The 6,372-nt window shown below is 30.6% G+C and overlaps 1 long non-coding RNA gene across 1 annotated transcript; it reads right to left on the bottom strand.

Annotated features, from left to right (window-relative positions):
• Positions 1-2,049: 2,049 nt before the first annotated feature.
• On the bottom strand, positions 2,050-2,703 carry LOC107950866 (uncharacterized). Its single transcript, XR_001698243.2, has 2 exons — positions 2,563-2,703; positions 2,050-2,224 (listed from the first exon to the last, which is right to left on the bottom strand). It is a non-coding gene; the product is annotated as an uncharacterized lncRNA (long non-coding RNA).
• Between the last annotated feature and the right edge of the window lie 3,669 nt (positions 2,704-6,372).

Below are 6,372 nucleotides of genomic sequence, written 5' to 3'. Positions count from 1 at the left end.
ACCACAACAATCATTGTTTCTTTAGGACACTAAGAGAAAGCACTATTGACTTTTTCAAATTTGTAATCGACACCTAAAAACACATTTTACTAAATAGTTTTTAATCATAAATAAAGAAAAACTATATTGAGAGTGAAAATTAAATATGAAAATAATAATTTACAAAATATTAATCCTCTTAACTAATGAAAAATGAAAACTCACTTATAAAAATAATTAATCAATTGGAAAATAGAATAACGTAATCAAAAAAATATAATATAATAGATAAAATGTAAAATTTCAGCAACTAATAGCAACAATAATAGATAAAACTCACTTATAATTTGAAATATTACTTAGGGTATGTATGTATGTATAAACAGAGAATTTGATTATAATACCTCTTATATTATTAAAATTTGATACTATTAGTAGGATCATATTATTTTGAAACTAAATTATGATTAAAAATATAAAATTCCGATCGATGATTGTAGGTTTTGTGATTCAAACAACCTTTAAAAAATTCTATCCTTTTTTAGTTTTAATTATTAAATTAAAATTCAACCCTAAAATTAATTATTTCAAAGTAATGTTTTTGAAGGAGCATAAATTGGTTGGTTGTTTGTCCTAAAACGAAGTCCCAACTGATATTTAGACCAAATTTGAAATTGTCTTAACTCAATGTTCAAATTGATGTTTAGATAGAAGTTTGAACAAGATAACTTAGAGTGAGAAATAGGAGAATAAGGCAAAGAGCGTAATATATATACAAGCTTCGTTAATGTAGCTTGAATAAACAATCCTAAGTTTATAATGTCTATAGAGTCTCTCTAAATGAATGGTTTTATTTAACAATCATTAGAATCACCTATTAGCTTAGCCCAATCTATCCTTAGACAAGAAGTAATTGCAACCCCAAAACTGATCTTAATTGTTACAAATCACTGACAAAAAAATTTCACTTATAAATCGCAATAACTCTCAAATAAAATGTCTATCACGAGTGCAAAATTACAAACCAAAAGATCAATAAAACACTTTACAAAAACTCCCAAAATGCACTCAATAGTTGCACCAAATGTAGTCGACCAATACAAGAGCTCTTCAACCGGATTTTTGATAAGATTAAAACTTTAAGTGTTGGGGATTGACCCGATTAAGCAACGAACAAGTAAAAAATAGCGGAAGCAATTAAGAAATTGAACACACAAATTTAACGTGGAAAAACCTCTCCAAAAAGAACAAAAAACCATAGGCAAAGATAATTTTATTATAATGGCCAAAGAATGAAGAGTAAAAAGATAAAGATAAAAACTAAACCCTTAAACCTGAAAAAACAAAGGACCCTCAAAACGCAAACACAAAATTCTCCAAAAGTGTTATATGAGTTCTAATATCTAATTGGTGTATTTTCTAAGGTTGTAAGAGCCTATTTATAGGCTAAATTCATAGGTCAAATAATTAAATAATCTAGACTAATCAGAGTTTAACTGGAAGATTATTTATCAAATTTGACTGAAATAGGAGTCATACTTAACAAATCTCTAACTTCACTTATATTTCCATAACACCATCTTTGCCAAAGCCCGCCACAAGCCTATCTTAAACTATGCAGGGAATTAATTGAGTCAAATATGTGCTTAGAAATTGGAAGATTTCTAGCCTTCAACTTGTACGCTGCCAAATCAAAACCAACTCGGGTATAATTTTCACGAACACAGTGCCTTAAATTTTTAAAACCTGCATCTAAAAGAGAACCTTTCTTCAATCAAACGATCATACCTTTTTCCCTCTTCTGACCAAGTTGCTCTGCTCCAAACAAGTTGACTTCAACTCCGTAACGGACAAGGGACGTCCGATTTCACTAGTAAATGTAGAACCTTTCAGAATATAAAGACTGTCGGTTCTTTTACTTTTTAACAAAATGAAAGCCCCATAAGACACCTTAATGTCACTCGACTCGAGGTTGATTCTACAACCTTTTGAGTCTAAAATACTCAATGAGATGAGATTCTTTCGTAAATTAGGTACATACCTAACATCTGAAAGTGTCTTAAACTTCTAGTAAATACCCAATTTTGCCCGGGTTTAAAATCCCGAATTACAAATGGGCCACAAGGCCCAAACCAAAACAAACAAAGGCCCGAATACAGAGGCCCAAGACAGATAATGAAACCCTAGGGTTTCTAATCTTCAACAGCGCCGCAAGACGAGTCCTCTGGATCTCCATGATCTTCACCTGCAAGGAAACAAGCATCAAGAAAGAAACAAACAGCATATGGAAAGAAAATCATGGATTTGCGAATCAAAGATATCAGCAGATTTCTTTCTTTCTTTGATTTATTATTATCATGGCTATAAAAAGCCTTTGAATACATTGTAATAGGGGGATTCGAAAATCAATACAAAAAAAAGTTATTATTTTCATAGCAAATAAAGTACCAAAGAGCAAAGATCAATCAAAAAAAATCAAAAGGTTGATAGTTTTTTTTGAACTCCAGTTTCTTTTCTATTTATTTTACCCGAATCTTTTTTAATTTTTTTAAATACACGAAAAGGGAGAAAAGGAATACTTACTTACGGGAAGGAGACGAGAAACCCCATTTGCTCCGATCAGATCGAGGTTGAAGGGGCTTTGAATCCATTGAAACGGCGGCGACGGTTGACTGTTGGAACCCTAGTAGAGGATGCTAGGGTTCATAAGTTTTGTTTTTTTTTTTATAAATATGTCAGAAAGTGATTTTTTTGTTTTAAAATGTTACTTTTATAATAAAATTGAAACGGCGCCGTTTAAGGGGGCAAGATCCGCGCGTCGACCCAACCCGGACTCAGGATCCTCGTGTTTTTATGTGGAGGGGCAAATTGCGCTTTTAGCCCCTCCGCCTTTTAATATATTTTCAATTATTTTTTTATCTTTTAAATTTGCCCTTTAATTTATTTTCAATTTCAATTTAGCCATACTGGAACGATGTCGTTTTAGAGGAGAAGGGAAAATTTCCCTTCTAGCCCCTCTATGTAATCCGCGCGTTTAATTTAATCCTCCAGACTTTATTTATTTATGAATTTGCCCTAGTTTTTTATCTCAGTTTAAAATTAGTCTTTTTAAAAAAAATTAATTAATTTCAAAATATTTTTTTCTTTCTTTCCTTTTAAGCTTATATGTGTAATTATTATGTTTATGATGTATATATTTGTTACCTTATGTATATATGTACGTGTATATATATTATACTTTCGTGTATATATATTATACTTTCTATACATATTTTATAATTTATATATATATACACATATATGCAATCATTCTTTATGGTCTATATTTATTAACTTACATATATATGTACGTATATATATATATTATACTTTCTACCCATATTTTTATAATTTCTATATATATTTTTCTTTATTCTCATAAATGTATTATATATATAAATATTTTTTATATAAATTTTATAGCTTTTTTTTTTAAATTTCAATGTATATATTATGTGTTTTTTCCTTTATATTTTTTTGTTCATTTGTTTGTTGATTTATGTTTTTATATTTGTTTTGATACTTTGCATATTATTGGTTTTTTAATTTTTAATTATTTATTTGTTTATCTTATTTATATACAATTGACGTATTTATTATTTTTACTTGTTATTACAATACTTACACATGCATTCAACAAAACATTACATCATTTTACTCAATTTTAAAAAATAGAAAGTTTTCCAAATTGAGATAATGCTCGTATTTAGGATTTTCAAGGGAATTGAGCCCTAACGTATTGGGTTCCGATTTTCTTTGTTAAATCCAATAATCGAGCATTTCTCTTTAATCAAAAAATAAGAATTCATTATTGGGAATTCAACACGTTGTGTCCTAACGTATTGTATGTGACACATTGATTTCTCGAAATGAAGATTTCTTTTAAAAATAATAAAGGAAATATTCCGAGTTTGGGATTTTAAAGGAATTGTGCCCTAACGTATTGGGTGTGATTTCTTAAATCTTGGATAAGTGGATGTTCTTTTAAAGTAAAGGAAATATTTTGAGTTTGGGATTTTAGAGGAATCGTGCCCTAACGTATTGGGTGTGATTTCTTAAATCTTGGATAAGTGGATGTTCTTTTAAAGTTTTATTGCACAAGTATTTTGGCCCAATTCATTTTTGGGGAAAATTAGAATGCTGTGCCCTAACGCATTGGGTGTGGTATCTTCTTTCTCTGAAATAATAAGGGTCTTAATACGTAGCCTTTTAAGTTTTGCTAAGGATTACGTTTTTCCAAATTCTCGACCTTAAGACATTAATCAATTAACTAGGTACCAATTTTTGGGCGTAATGAGGGTGCTAATCCTTCCTCATATGTAACCGACTCCCGGACCCGTTTTTTCTAAAATTCGTAGACCAAAGTCGTTTTTAGGTGACCCAATCACATCTTAATAAAAGATTGGTGGCGACTCCCAATTTTCATTTTTTAAAGTCGACAATCTAATTTTTTTTATTTTCAAAAAAATGGTTTCGACACTTCTCATCGTGCATCCTAATTTTAACAGTATCAATACCAATTACCTTACTGGATAAATCGTTTCCCATCCGCACAACCCTTCTCTATTATGACACATGTGGAAAGAACATCCTGAATCTAGGATCCACTCGGACGTAAGCTCAGAGCTTTTGCTCGTTGACACTAATAAGAAATCATCACCACTTTCGTCGGCCAAATTAGCACCAGCTATATCTTCCTCGTTGCTTTCAGCAACCCTTTTATTTCACAGTTTATAACAATCTGCTTTGGTTTGACCTAACTTCTTACAATAGAGACACCTTTTGTCTCGCTTCTTTGATGTTACCAAAATGGAAGCTTGCCTATCTGCCTTGCTATCCGAACCAAACTCATTTTTGAGTTTGTCTTTACTCAAAAAATAACCTTTCACATCCTCGAATAAGAGTTTGCCTCTGTCATAAATCAGGGTCTCCTTGAAAGACTTGTATGAAGAGGGTAAAGAACACAATAATAACATAGTCTGATCTTCATCGTCAATCTAAACCTCAACATTACTTAACTCATTTAAAAGGGTAATGAATTGAATGATGTGATCTCTAAGAAGCTCACATCCGTTCATGCGAAACGTAAATAGACATTATTTCAACACTAAATGGTTAGCTAGAGACTTAGTCGCATAAAGAGTTTCTAACCTTTTCCACAAGGCGGATGAGGTCTTCTCCATTAATACCTGATACAATCCCTATTTGCACGGCACAACTGGATTGCAAACAAGGCATTTTCATCAAACTCTTCCCATTCTGATTGATCTAGATTTTTGGGCTTTTTCCCGGTAACAACCCTTTTCAGGCTAGTCTGAACTAAAATTGTCATCATCCGAACTTGTCACAAATTGAAATTTGTGATACCATCGAACTTCTCAATGTCAAACCTTGTTGTTGCCATCTCTGAATAGGCTGATCTATGAAAATTGAACTTGTTTTGATAACACTTTGGGGATCGACTTGATTAAGCAACGAACAAGTAAAAAATAGCGGAAGAATTTGAGAAATTGAGAAATTGAACATAAATTTAACGTGGAAAAACCTCTCCAAAAAGGATAAAAAACCACGGGCAAAGATAATTTTATTATAATGGCAAAAGAATGAAGAGTACAAAGATGGAGATAAAAATTAAACCCCGAAACCTGAAAAAACAAAGAATCCTCAAAACGTAAATATAAAATTCTCTAAAAGTGTTATAAGTTCTAATATCTAATGGGTGTATTTTCTAAGGTTGTAAAAGAGCCTATTTATAGGCTAGATTCATAGGTCAAATAATAATAAAATAATCTAGACTAATCAGAGTTTGATTAAAACAAATAAACAGAGTTTCACTGGAAGATTATTTCTCAAATTTGACTGAAATAGGGGTCATACTCAACACTAAGTTAATAGTTGAATTTATCTCTTGAATTATATTGAATATTTATCCCATAACTTCCTTCACATCCAAGTACAACCAACTTGATCTCCAAATAAAAGGATGAGAATAAGGTATGAGATGATGAAAACTAATCCTTGCTCCTTTTCCTCTCCAAATTTGATCAACAACTTTGAATACAGATTAGAACATGGCTTGAGGATCATTTGCTGACTGAGATTCATACCATAGAGAACTAAGGAAAAAAATGCCAACTTTATATTGCACTTAGATTGTCTTGAAGGCATATCTAGACTGCCTTCTAAATTAATTATTAACTTAATTAATTTAATCTTCTTATAAATTTTAAAATTTTATTAAATTAATTTAATTCAAAAAAAAATTTAAAATTTTAGAAGGAGATTAAATTAATTAACTAAATTATTTTCAACATTATAATAGCAAATCGATTGATACTATTAAGGGATAATAAA

The sequence above is a fragment of the Gossypium hirsutum genome, chromosome D10 (genome assembly GCF_007990345.1).
Source record: "Gossypium hirsutum isolate 1008001.06 chromosome D10, Gossypium_hirsutum_v2.1, whole genome shotgun sequence".
Classification (NCBI taxonomy): Eukaryota; Viridiplantae; Streptophyta; class Magnoliopsida; order Malvales; family Malvaceae; genus Gossypium; species Gossypium hirsutum.
This window is presented reverse-complemented; position numbering and strand designations above follow the sequence as displayed.